Here is a 14,597-nt window from a genome sequence, read left to right on the forward strand (position 1 = left end):
CTCTAGTTTTTAAGTGGCAACCCTGCAAAGATTGGCCTCAGCATCCCTAGCAACTAGTAACTTTTTTCAAAAATGCCCCCCTAGTTCCCTAGCAGCTCAGGGGAACTGAATGACAGTTCGAATGCTTATTGACATTGACTAGTACTACAACTTCCTATTGCACACCTATGTGCTACATTGGCCAGGTCAGGGTTAAAGGCAACCCTGCAAAGATTGACCTCAGCATCCCTAGCAACTAGTACCGTTTCCAAAAATGCCCCCCTAGTTCCCTAGTGGCTCAATGGAATTGAAAGTTTGAATGCTTATAGACATTGGCTATTACTACAACTTTCTACTGTACACTTTTGTGCTACATTGCCCAGGTCAGGGGGTCAAAGATCATTTAATGCAAAAACGGTGAAATTAGCTATAATCACGATGATGCTTGCACAAAATGCTAAGGCTCCGAAGATTATCAAGCCAGGGCCATGATTCTTGGAAGGAATGTTGCACAGAAGTACCTCCATACAATGATGACATTTAGTGCTGAAACTCACTTCCAGTTGTTGGCAGTGCCACCTAAAAGTTGTACTGCTGGTGGGCCATTCTGTGAATTGCAAGTTCCCTAGCTCCACAGTCGGTGTATGGAATCGAATGAAACTTTGCATGATTATAGACGTAAATAAGTAGTACAAGTGTGCTTCATACATGCATGACTCATATCTGCCAGGTCCGTGGTCAAAGGTCATTAAGGGCCAAAAATATGAAAAGCGCAAAAAATGCGACTTGCTTACGCGAAATGCAAAGGCTCTGAAGACTATTAAACCAGGGCCATGATGCTTGGGTGAAATGTTGCACTGGAGTACCTTCACATAGAAATGACTTTTAGTGTCAAAACACACTTCCATTCGCTAGCAGCACCACCCATAATTTGAACCTCATGTGGGCCAAAGCCTCGTCTGAGAGCTGGTCATCATCGCCTACTGACTTGTCTCATTTATTGTCTGTCTCTGAATGTAACTTTACATCTCCCTTTTCTGAACTTTTTCAGTGCATTCATTTACACAGAGAGTAGGCCAGCATGCTCTCATAATACCTCTACCTTCAAATGTCTACACCACACTACATGCGCATAACATATCACACCTTCTATTCACATCCTTAGTAATGGCCGCTGCAATCTTACTATCAAATGAGGTGGTATCTCAGATTGCCACCACTGGCAGGGTAGGGCTGGAGGCACAGGGTCCTCCCGGTCGCCATCAAGCGACTGTGCCGGCAGCGACTGTTGCTATTTCCGGGAATGCTCGTCGGCGAAGAGGTGACGGTGCGGCCTTATTCTTTACCAACATCCGCGGCCTTACCACAAATTTAAACTCGGTTCATTTTTTCCTTCAGTCCATATCCCCTTTGGCCCTTTTCCTCACAGAACCACAAATCTCACCCTTTACCGATATATCTCCATTTTGTTTTCCCGGTTACCATCTCCTTACAAACTTTCGTAACAAGGGCGGCACTTGTTGTTATATCAAATCTCAATATGCAGTTGACACTATTTTAAACTTCACTTCATCCAGTTTTGATTACTCATTATATAAATTAAATTGCCAAAACATTACCAAATATATCTGTGTAGTTTATCGTTCCCCCAATGCTTCTTCGGAACCCAGTGTATTTGATTCCATACCCACTCAGTTGAGTAACCTTGACCTTGCCCTTGGCAATGAAATTACCATTTTGGGTGATTTTAACATACACAATGTTGAATGGTTATTGCATTCTGCCTGGACTGACGACGCTGCTCTAGAGTGCGAGCTGTTTGCGGAATCGTTTAATCTCACCCAGTTGGTAAAGCAACCAACCAGAATACCTGATAATCCTGACCATAATGCCCATCTCTTGGATTTATTCTTGACAAATAATCCAGGTCAATACAGGATAGAGGTACTGTCACCACTTGGATCCTCTGACCACAATCTCATCAAAGCCTCATTAGTTAACCCTCCTACACCTCCCCATTCTGAACCTGTCGGGGTGACCCGATGGCACTTTGACAGGGCAGACTGGGATGGATTTAGAAATTATCTTGCTGATGTTCCATGGCAGTCTTTCTTCTCTAGTGATCCCAATTCTACCCAGTCCCACATTTGCGACTTAATACTAGCTGGTATGGATTTATTCATACCAAGTCAGCAATTCACTAAAAGATCAAACTCTCCAAAATGGTTTGATGGCAATTGTGCCAGAGCAACAGCCCAAAAGTCATTAGCATATAACTCTTACTTAAAATAAAAAACATCTGAATCACTCTCCCAATTTAAAATTGCTAGAAATCATGCAAAAGCTGTATTAAATCTATCTAAATCAAACTTTCTTCAAAAGCAAGCATCAAAACTACTTAACATCCCTAATGACAATAGAATATTCTGGTCAACTCTTAATTTTTCAATAATAAATTTAACAAGTCATCTTCCATTCCCCCACTAAAATCTTCAGACGGCAATATTACAAATGACCCACGTGGGAAAGCAGATATCTTTGCTAGTACCTTTGCCAGAAACTCTACCATAGATGATACCAGCCAGAATGTCTCAGTACTGGAACTTGATTCTCCCGAAATTGCCCCACTTAAAATACAGACAAGATACGTAAAATCCATCCTAGACAATTTACCTACCAACAAAGCTCCAGGCCCAGATGGAATTCCGCCAATTGTTTTGAAAAAGTGTTCCCCTGAACTTGCCTCTATCCTAGCTAAATTATTCAGACTATGCATACGTACTTCTTTATTCCCAAATTCATGGAAAGAAGCCAATATCCACCCAGTTCCGAAGAAAGGAAGTTCGTCTGACCCCTCCAATTACAGACCAATAGCTGTCACATCTTCTCTTGGTAAGGCATTTGAAACTTTAATTAATAAGCATATTGTTAAACATCTTGAATCCAACAACTTAATTAGTGATAGACAATACGGTTTTCGCCACGAAAGATCCACCATTGACATACTCAATCTCTTAACTCATACCATCCATCAATCAATTGATCTTTTTTAGAGAAACTCATGCAGTAGCTCTTGATATCTCTAAAGCTTTCGACAGAGTATGGCACCGTTCCCTGCTGTCCAAACTCCCTTGCTATGGACTAACGTCTTTTGTTCCTTTGATTTCTTCTTATCTTAGTGATAGGAAAATAAGAGTAAAAGTGGATGATGTATATTCCAATTTCCACTCAATTAACGCTGGCGTGCCGCAGGGATTAGTTCTGGCGCCAACCCTATTTCTGGTTCATATTAATGATCTCTTATCTGTCACTCACAATCCCATTCACTCATATGCAGATGACTCAACACTACATAGTTCTTTCACACTCAGACATCCATTTACAAAGTCTAATATCTCTACCTCTCAGCTCAGTACAGCCATCTCCATAAATCAAGATCTATCTACAATCAGTGAATGGGGACAAAACAACCTTGTCTCTTTTAATGCCAGTAAAACTAAATATATACAGTTTACTAATAGACAGATATTGCCAGATTCGTACATTACCTTCAGTGCTACTAATATTCCCATCTCCAAAAGTATTAAAATTCTTGGTGTCTCACTTAACAGTGCCCTCAGCTGGACCTCTCATGTCAGATCACTTGCTAAAACCGCCTCAAAGAAACTTGGATTATTGTACAGAGTCCGTAACTTCTTCGCCGATGAGCAGTTAGCTATAATTTATAAGAGTCATGTGCGCTCTCAGCTTGAATATTGCTCACCCTTGTGGGATGGTTGTGGAGAGGTTGCATTAAGACAACTAGACAAAATTCAGAATAAAGCTGTTAGAATCATTAACAACCCTGCCATTACATATAAACTACCTCCCCTGCAAGTAAGAAGGAATGTTGCCTCCCTTGCATTATTTTACAGATATTTTTTTGGCAAATGCTCAGACGAAGTTGCGTCCATGGTGCCATCTCTCCATGCCTTCCCTCGTGCTACACGGGCATCTGGTAGCGCTCATGACTGGAATGTCACTCAACCATATTGCAGAACTTCTGCCTATCAGAATTCTTTCATTCCCCGAACTGCATCTTTCTGGAACTCGCTTCCCCAGAGTTGTTTTCCTCCAAATTTCAACCCACAACTGTTCAAGTCTAACTGTTACAGATATTTTATGAACAGAGGACATTAGTAATCTGGTGTATGGATTATTTTTTTTACCCATTTGTTTTTCCTTCCTCCGTTCTGTTATTTATGAAAAAAAAAAATGCTCCTTTCAAATAACAAATTTAAGCTGCTCTCACTCTTGACTTGTGTCCTTCCAATATGGACCAAGGTTCACTTCCATATGCTAGAGTGGGGATCACACTACAGACATGCAATTACTTTAGTACATTCATGCTCACTTCCCTATTCCTTATCACTGCTTTCAGTGAACCAGCAGCCTAACTCCCCTGCCGAGCCCTTTCAGATAGTTTGTTCTTTAATCTTCCATCCATACTCATCACACTGCCTATGCAATTGGATACACTCACATTCTTCATTTCCTCACTATTCAGTCATTGTGCATTGTTTAACTTCATTCCTTTCAAAGACCAAAAATATGCTCATTTATGTTCAATTTTAGATGCCGTTTCTTCATACACTCCCAAACTCATTCACGAAATCTTGCAGCTTCATACATCTTCACTTGTCAATAGATTATCATTAGTAAGCAACAATTAAAAAAATATGCAGTTCCTACCCTCTCTCGCTAAGGGCACTCTAACATCCACGGCCGTGTCTTGTGTCGCTTTAAGAATTCCATATATATATATATATATATATATACTCACACACAGTGGTAAAGTGTGCGTTTTCGCACAATGAAGAACAAGGGTTCACGCCCCGCCAGGGTAATAAACTTTGGGAGCATTCTTCTGACCACGTAATACTTTGGCGGACACAAGGGGTGCTGTGGTTGAACCAGTGTCGCACACTATAAAGTGTGCTGTACCCAGTCGGCTTACATGGCCGATTACACTTGGTTCACAGACTACATACACATCCAAAGCCACTCCAACACTACAATTACACTTACAAGCTATATATACATATATATATATATATATATATATATATATATATATATATATATATATATATATATATATATATATATACGCACGAGGTGCTACCCAAGTTCCAGTAATTTGAGAAGAGGGAGCCAACCGTTTGCAGTTTAGCCTTTTGCCACTAGGAGGAGTCAGCAGCACCCCTTGTGCGTCAGTGTGGCCCCGGCTGTGTCTGTGAGTGGATGTGTTGTTGAGCTACACTTGCTATTGTAACGTGGTGTGTAGGTGGTTTGACGGTTTTGCAATGGCGAACCTCACAGAACAAGTAACCTGAATCAAGTTCTTCTTCAAGATTGACAAGACAGCTGCAGAAACTCACCGGTTGCTTCAGCAAGCCTTTGGTGACAATGCCATGTCCCAAAGCCGAGCATTTTTCTGGTAGAAGCGGTTCAAGGAAGAACAAACGTCCGTTGAAGATGATGACCACTCTGGATGACTGTCAACCACAACAACACAAGAAAACATCGGAAATGCTTGTCAGGTTATCCTTGCAGATCATACACGAACTATCCACGATGTTTGTGATATCATTGGACTGTCGTACGGGAGCGTGCAACGCATTTTGTCGGACGTGTTGGGCATGAGACGCATCACTGCATAATTTGTGCCAAGACTGCTGAGTGAAGAGCAGAAGGAACATCGCATTGCAGTTTTCAGGGAGCTCAAGAATCAGGTCAGAGATGATGCCACCTTCATCTCCAAGGTCATAACTGGTGATGAATCATGGGTATATTGTTATGACCCAGAGACAAAGCAGCAGTCATCGCAATGGAAGTCTACTTATTCACAAAGGCTGAAAACAGCGCGTCAAGTTCGCAGCAATGTCATGTCGATGTTGATTGTTTTCTTCGATATCCAAGGGATTTTCCACAAGGAATTCATCCCACCAGGTCAATCTGTCAGTGGAAAGTTGTTTTGCGAAGTTTTGCAGCGTCTGAGGGAGAACATCCGCCACAAACATCCAGAACAGTGGAAGAAGAAGGACTGGGTCCTACTTCATGACAGTGCCCCCCCCCCTGACACATCAATTGTTATCCGGCAGTTTCTGGCTTCCACTAACACGGTAATCATTCCCCACCCGCCCTGTTTGCCTGACCTTGTCCCCTGCGACTTCCTCCTGTTTCCCAGGCTGAAATTACGACAGAAAGGGCATCGATTTGACTTGATTGAGGAGATCCAGACAGAATCGCAGAAGGTGCTCAAGACCATCACGCCTGAAGCCTTCCAGGGATGCAGGGACTCGTGGAAAAAACGCTGGGACCACTGTAAACATGCCTAAGGGCACTACTATGAAGACGACAGTGAGAACTAGGAGGTAAGGTAACTTATTTTCCTACGATATTCAAATTACTGGAACTTTTGGGTAGCACCTCGTGTGTGTGTATATATATATATATATATATATATATATATATATATATATATATAGATAGATATATATATATATATATATATATATATGTATGTATGTATATATTTATATAATTATTATATTGAACGACCAAGAAAGCATGACACATCCTGTTTTAATCCAACATTCAGATGAAAGAGCATAGTTCACTATTCACACGCACTGCAGCCCCGGTGCCCTCATACATACTCATTACAGCATTCAACTAGAAAGCACTCATAGAGAACATACTTCCGAAAACGCCATTGCAGAATCCGGATCCGGATCCACCCCAAAATTAAATAAATTCCTTTTTGGTCCACGGCCAACCCTTCCACAAAATTGAATTGAAATTGATTGAGAGCTTTTGATGATAACGTGCGGACAAACAAACAGATGAAACTGCCATAGGTAGAGCGCTTGCTGGATGGAATCCTCCCTCTTCCCCCGCTCCCACCCTCTTACCCCTCCCTACTCTTTCTCCCTCCCCCCTCTTCCCCCTCCACTCTTTCCCCTTTCCCTTCTTCCGTTCCCCTTCCCCCCTCTTCCCACTCCCCCTTTTCCCCCTCCCCTTTCTTCCCCCGCCCTCTTTCATCCCTTTTGCCCCTCCTCTTTTCCCGCCTCTTACCTTCCTCTTCCCCTCTTTCCCCTTCCCCCTTTTCCCTCTTCTTCCCCCCTTGCCGGATGGATCCAAGTTCTTACATTTTACAGGGTAACCCAGAAAATCCTCCCACATTTCAAAGGTAATTGAAAAATTAATGGTTAAAGATAATTAAAATATTATTTGCACACATGAAACTTCATTCAATACAGTTTTTATTCATCATGTTTTAAAGATGACATCCTCCAAACGGTGACCGTCATTGTCTATACATTCTTGGAGGCGATTTCTGAAGGCTGTCATGGTTCAACGGGTCATGTCGGGTGGAACAGTGGCTATCTCCTGCTGAATAGCAACCTTAAGGGTTTCAAGAGTTCGGGGTCGATGAGTATACATTCGTGATTTAAGGTAGGTTGCCGATGTTGGCATCGTGGGTCCTTATTTCTTTGAAGAGAGTGGTGTAACTGTTACCGTAACTTCTGACCGTTACATTGATATCCTCGAAAACTTTCTAAGGCCACAACTCGAACACCTTGAGCTTGAAGAACTCGATATGTGGTTTCAGCAAGATGGAGCTACGGCACCCACAGCTCGAAGATAATTGCAAGTGCTGAGGGAAATGTTTCCAGATCGGGTGATCTCGTTGCATGGTGATGTCGGGTGGCTGGCCCATTCCACTGACCTCGCCCCTTGTGATTTTGTTCTGTGGGGCTACCTTAAATCACGAGTGTATACTCATCGACCCCAAACTCTTGAAGCCCTTAAGGTTGCTATTCAGCAGGAGATAGCCGCTGTTCCACCCGACATGACCAGTCGAGCCATGGCAGCCTTCAGAGATCGCGTCCAAGCATGTATAGACAATGACGGCCACCATTTGGAGGATGTCATCTTTAAAACATGATGAATAAAAACTGTATTGAATGAAGTTTCATGTGTGCAAATAATATTTTGATTATCTTTAACCATTATTTTTTCATTTACCTTTGAAATGTGGGAGTTTTTTCTGGGTCTCCCTGTACCTGCATGTCGGCAGTAGAGCCCCTGCCGGATGGATCCGAGTGTGTCTGCAGTCATTTGGCGAAAATTTTAGCGCTTCATTGCGAAGCACAGGATGGATTTAGAAAATTAGAAATTGCACTGCAAGGTGCTCCAGGTGTTTCTATTGAACTTGGTAAGAAAAAATCGATTTTCCATATTTCAAAAAAATTGTGTCGGGGCAGGCTGTCCACTAGAGCCCGACATTTCTGGACCCACAGCGATTGATGGGTTTCAACCCCTCACCCACCCCAGGGCCTTTGACTGATTTTGATGAAAAATAATAGGCTTCCAGAGTTTATGGATATATACTTTCTGATTTTTAAAAAGAATGATAGTCACAAAATTGTGACATGTAGAGTGCAGACAAATAAACAGACAGACAAACATACGGACCTTACCAACATACTTAAACGAGTCTTTCGATTCCGCCATGCAACAAACATAGGTGAATATATAACCTCCTCCAACTTCGTTGATAGAGGTAAAAACTTCCCATCCACTCTATACATTGTCAATACCTTTCACATTTCTTGTTTATCTACTCCATCAAATGCTTTCTCCAAATCCATGAAGGCAGCATACGACTTCTTTCTTTTCCCTAGATAATTTTAAGCTACTGTAAACATCATAGAACGAATATCTGATCTTCACAGCTGCCTAAATACCTGCTGTTCTTCTCCATTATTCCAGGACTTACCCCAGTACTATCGACAAGTATCTTACCACAATTATATTTTTCCTGTTACACTGAGAAGACTAGTACCTCTATGATTTCCACACAATCTTATTCCATTTCTGTTTCCTATAAGTGTTTTCTCCATCTGCTTATCTTTCCTCGCTTCTTCACCATCATTCTGCCTTTTATATCTTTCACCCCTCTGTTACTTCTCTTTTCACCTTGTCTTACTTTCCTGCAGTGTTGCCAACAGTGATGGAATTACCCTACACTTGGGTAATTTAAGCAATTTTTGAACTGTAGTGGGGTAGGGTAACAACCCGCCGCGTCCCGGCAGATTTTTCATCAATGACCCCACTCTCCCCAATCCCGGCAGATTTTTGAATTTTTTTTTAGGCTAAAACCTCCGCTTTTATGAGAAACATCGAAAATTCAGAGAGAAAGTGCTCACCTGAGCTTAGAAGTGCCCTGTACAGGTGACCTTTCCCTCACCTGGTACCGTCTTCTCTCATGCCCGGCTCCAGAGAAGACGTTTTCTATTGTGAGGGTTAACTATTTCAAACCACTCAGAATAGGTATATATTTATTTGGTACGAATTTGTATGTAGTACAAGAGTATATTGGTTTTCAAACAATAATATATATATATATAGGTGATGTGTTATTTCATTCACCAAACACATCAACATACGGCACCTTCCTTGGCGACATTACCTCCTCATCACTTCTGCTCGTGTCTTCCTCTAGCGCCATGTAAACTTTATCCTCCACATTGTCATCGACTGGGGAATCACTCTCGCCTTGAAATTTGTACTGTGGCGAGACATGTCTTTGCTAGCCAGGTCACTGGTAACAGGTGAGTTGGTGAGACACTGGCATGTGGGGGGGGGGGAAGATGGCGCGGGGTAAGACATTGCCCCTGCCTGGCCTGGGGTAGAGGAAGGTGTCCCACGAATACATACCAAAAATCATATGCAAAATTTGAAAAAATGTGCAAATGACGGACCTCGCAATTGCAAAACCTATGGATACATCATTGGGTGTCACCGCGACAAAACATGGTGATGTACCCATGCGTCAATGGGACTCCTTGTTTTAAAATAGCACAAACTGTAGGGTAACCATGAACATCCTTCAGGAGCAAGAATATATATATATATATATATATATATATTGTTATGCTAGGTGTTTTTAGGCTGGCTTCTCATCCTAGAAACACCAGCTATAGAGCCAGGGTCCTCTTTCGAGACCGGAGCTAGAACACACAACGAGAAGAGCACGACATAAAAACTCTGGACAACAACCTTACACATGTATTATCTTAATTACAACTCCCAGTGTACAACGCAAATGTAAGTTACACACAATGCACTATTCAGTATCAAATGCACTAGACAGACTAGAGGACACTGACTGGATTGTGTGGTGTCAGTATCACGCAGGATACTATTCAGTCAGTATCCAGTCGTAAAGGCACCAGATGGAAACTGTACACAAGGTGGGGGTAGGTTTCACACAGTATGCTATTTGGGTTCGAGTACACAATATGAATATAAGTACCGCTCCATATACTTTGCGGTGGTAGGGGCACTAGTTAGACACTGTACACAATATGAATATGGAAAACACACAGTATACTATTCAGTCACCAGAGCACTAGTTAGGCACCGTATATAACATGTACGAGGGAGCTAGGGTTACGATGCGAGTGGATGGTGAGCTGAGTGAGTTCTTTGATCTCAATGTTGGACTGAAACAGGGTTGTGTGATGTCTCCATGGCTGTTTAATATATACATGGATGGGGTTGTAAAGGAGGTGCAAGGTAGAGCAGTGGATGTGGGGGTGGCTCTAATGAATGAAGGTGAGATTTGGAAGATTCTGGTGTTGCTGTTTAATGATGACACAGTATTGTTGAGTGAAGATGAATGGGAGTTGCAAGGGTTGGTGAATGAATTTGAGACAGTGTCTAGGAGGAGGAATCTGAAAGTTAACATAAACAAAAGTAAAGTTATGGTGTTTGAGAGGAATGAAGCCACAGAGTGTGCAGTGAGGTTGGATGGTGAGGATATGGAGAATGTGAGTGCATTCGAGTACTTGGATATTGTGGTGAGTAAGGATGGAACCTTGGGGGATGAAGTGCGTGAAAGGGTACAGCAGGGAAGGAAGGTTGCTGGTACACTGAAAGCAGTGATGAGAAATAGGGAGGTGAGTATGGAAATTAAGAAGTCACTGCATGATAGCATTGTGATCCCTACCCCTGACGTATGGAAGCGAGGCGTGGACCTTGCAAGAGGGGAACAAGTCAAGAGTGAGAGCAGTGGAAATGAGTTACTTGAGGGGAGCATGTGGAGTGACGTGGAAGGACAGGTTGACAAATGAAGAAGTGAAGGAACGTTGTGGGATGGATGTGGATGTAGTTGAGAAGATTAGGAGAAATACATTGAGGTGGTTTGGACATGTGAAGAGAATGGAGAATGAAAGACTGAGTAAGAGGGTGTATGTAGGTGAGGTGGAGGGAGGGAGAGGGAGGGGTAGACTGAGGATGAGGTGGAGAGATGGAGTTGAGAGGTATATGAGGGAGGGGGGTGGTGAGTTGGGAGGAGGGTAGTCAAATGGTGGGTGACAGAGTGACTTGGAGGCGTTTTGTCTGCGGCCACCCTTTGCGGGATTAGGGCGTCAGGCTATAGATAGATAGATAGATAGATTAATATCGCAATATACATTAGTCAGTCACTGTTACAATGGGAAGGCCGGAGGGCTCCGACTGGGCTGCAGGAGTCAGGTGGCCCCCAGGTGTTGGCCAGGTGTTGGAGGGGTCCTGTCCAGTATCCCTTCTTGTAAGGGCCACGGGATGACCCTCAAGGGTGACGTTGTCTTCTGTGGGCTGCAGCTGGGCGTGGTGAGAGGCCCTCTGCTTGCGGGGCCTTGCTGGGTAGTCTGGTCCTTGGGGCTTGGGCCAAACAGTGCAAGTAGGCATACTTGTCTGTGCCCACCCTCGGTAGGAGGTCATTGTCGTCTAGGGCCAGGGAGGTCGTGCCTCAGAGTTACAGAGGTGCCTCATGGAGTCCGGTGTCTGCACTCCCTCCCGTTGGGCCTCCATCAGGGTTGGGCTGCGGCGTCACCTCCAGTGGGAGTCCATCAGCTGATCGTCTCCCTTGGGCACCAGCTGGACTGCACACACTCCTGGGGACAACACGGGGCCTCGCCACACTTCTTCCAGGCAGGAAGGCTACTCCTGGGGGCTGCCTCTGTGGAGAGAAATGGAGAAGCATCCTGCTCGGCTACAGGAGGGTTGAGCCAAGCAAGAGTCATCCTCTACAAGGGAAGTCTAAGGGGATGAGAGACTTTGGTTGGCGTGTCTCTCCCTGGCGCAGCTGGAGGCCATCGCCGAGGTCCCGTGGGCAACAGGAGGAGGGCAACTGGAGGCCGTCCATTTCCTGCCAGTGTGGCTGGAGACCATCACTGGGGCCCGAATTCCTGGCAGGACTGTGGGCGAGGTGTGGCTGGAGGCTGTCACTTGACCATGGGTGCGGCTTGAGGACGTCACCAGTGTCTCCCACGGGGAGTGACATGTAGTCGAGGTGCGGGTGAAGACTGTCACCTGCCTGCTGGTGCAACTGGAGGCCATCACTGGTGTCCTACTCCCAGAGGCAGCTGCAGAAGGAGAGGGGGCATTACCTTCTCTCCTGGAGTTCGGCTGGAGGCCATCACTGGTGTTCTACTCCCGGAGGCAGCTGCAGAAGGAGAGGGGGTGTTACCTTCTCTCCTGGAGTGCGGCTGGAGGCCGTCACCAGTTTCTGCAGGAGAGGGGGGGTTGGCAGGAATTGAGCGGCTAGAGGCTGTCTCTATTCTTGTGTGGGTAGAGGCCGTCACTTGGCCCATGCGGCTACAGGCCATCACATTATATGTGCGGCTAGAGGCCATCACTTGTTTCGTGTGGCTACAGGCCGTCACGTTATGTGTGTGGCTACAGGCCATCACAGGAGTGCTGCTAGAGACTGAGCATTCAGCCCCACCCCAAACCTGTTGAGGGCTGGTCTGGTTGGAGGGTAATGTACTCGGACTGCGACATTCCCGCTGGGTCTATTCCGGGGAATAAGAGTGCAAGGTAGTAGGGGACATAGGTCCATACTGCCTTGGCAATGCACATGCCCTCAGAGCCCCTCCATGGTGTCCTCCTTTGGGGGGTGTCACCATGTCCCAGTGGTGCTCTGTTGCCACGGACAGTATTTCACCACCATCTTGGAGGGAACAGTCATGTCCCCTTGGCTGGAGATATTAGGTCTTGGTAGTGGTGGTGCTGTGGGCTGGTGTCAGGTGCTGGAGGAGGGTGAGTCAGTATGAGGTGGCTAGATTCTGGTCCTGGTGAGGGGCATAGGCGATGTACAGGGTGGAGACTTGATGTGTTGTCTACAGGAGTCAAAGGAGGTGGTGGGGCCCACGGACGCATTGCTTCCTTCCATAGGTTGGGGCCCAAGTGACACGCCATACCTTCATGGCTGGTGGTGGTCGGTGTTCGAAGTATCTCAGCTGAATGCGACCGGTGAGGTGGAGGAGGTTTTATGCAGTTACTAAGAATAGGTGCAGCTGTTTTCCCTGGGGATAGGGGTGGGTGGACGTTTCCACTAGGCTTAGTGTAGCAAAAATGTTATGGGGGTTGTGTTGGGGGTGTGGGAGGTTGGGGTGGTTTGACCTGGTGGTGTAGGCGAGGTGCGGGGAGTAGGGGATGGTGTGGTGGAGTATCTGGCTGGTGGGCATGAAAGATGGCCAGAGTGGGTGTTGGTGGTCTTGAGGGTGGGTGTGGGCAGTGAGAAGTGCGGCCTCGTGGTGTCAGGGTTGGCCGTGATATCCAGTTGTTTGCTGACGGGGTGGTGTGGGTAGTAGTGGTGGCCTGTGTTTGAGGTGTGGGGTGGGTTGTGGGTGAAGAGCTAGGTGTAGGGGTGGGGGGATGGTGTGGGGGTGGACAAGGCAGTGGGTGGCATGCAAGGCGATGGGTGTACTACAGGGGGGGGGTGGACTTGGGGTCCCTGGGTCAGGTGGTTGGATTTGCGGCGGTGGTGAGGTGGCGGGTGAGGAGATGTGAGGTGCAGCAGGGTAGCGGGCTGGTGGGGAAGGAGTGGGGGTGGAGGGTAGGGAGGAGGAGGGTGTGATATAGCAACTGTATGAGTTGGATGGGGGATCTGGAGTAGCCAGTGGTGGTGAGATGGTGCGGGTGATGGTGGGAGTGGGGTCATGGTGTGGGGTGGTGGTGGTCGGGAATGGGCGCACATGGCGACTCTGATGTGCGTGGTGTGTTGTGATAGTCTAAGGTTACCTAGTAGGGGTTAAGGACGTAAGTGATGGTGTATGGACTCATAAAGCATGGGGACTTTGTTGGGTGTGGGTAGCTTTGCTACCATTACCGAGTCACCTGCCTTGTAGGGGCTGGGGGAAGTGGTGTCCAGCTGTAGGTCTAGATTTTTCTGTAGGGGTGCAATCGCCTCCTGGGGGTGGTGAAGTGGGTCAGACGTGGGGGATGTGCTGGGGGGCTACAGGTGCTGTCGTAAAGGTAGGAGGAGGGAGACCTCCCCAAATGCCCTTTTGTGGGGAGATATACCGTCGTCCCAGGGGCCGGAGGTTATTCCCCACTGAACAATTTTGATGTAGGCCAGCCAGTCCTCATTTTTGGTTTCCTTTATTCAGGCCCGCACCTGGTTCATGAGGGTGTGATGGCTCCTCTTGCATATTCCGTTCCCTTGGGGCCAGCTGGGGAGGAGTGTGAGATGTGATAGCCAAAGGTGGTTGCAAGTTCATGCCATACAGTGTTGGTGA

Source organism: Coenobita brevimanus, chromosome 28 (assembly GCF_032717465.1).
Source record: "Coenobita brevimanus isolate Jiangsu-jjx chromosome 28, ASM3271746v2, whole genome shotgun sequence".
Classification (NCBI taxonomy): domain Eukaryota; kingdom Metazoa; phylum Arthropoda; class Malacostraca; order Decapoda; family Coenobitidae; genus Coenobita; species Coenobita brevimanus.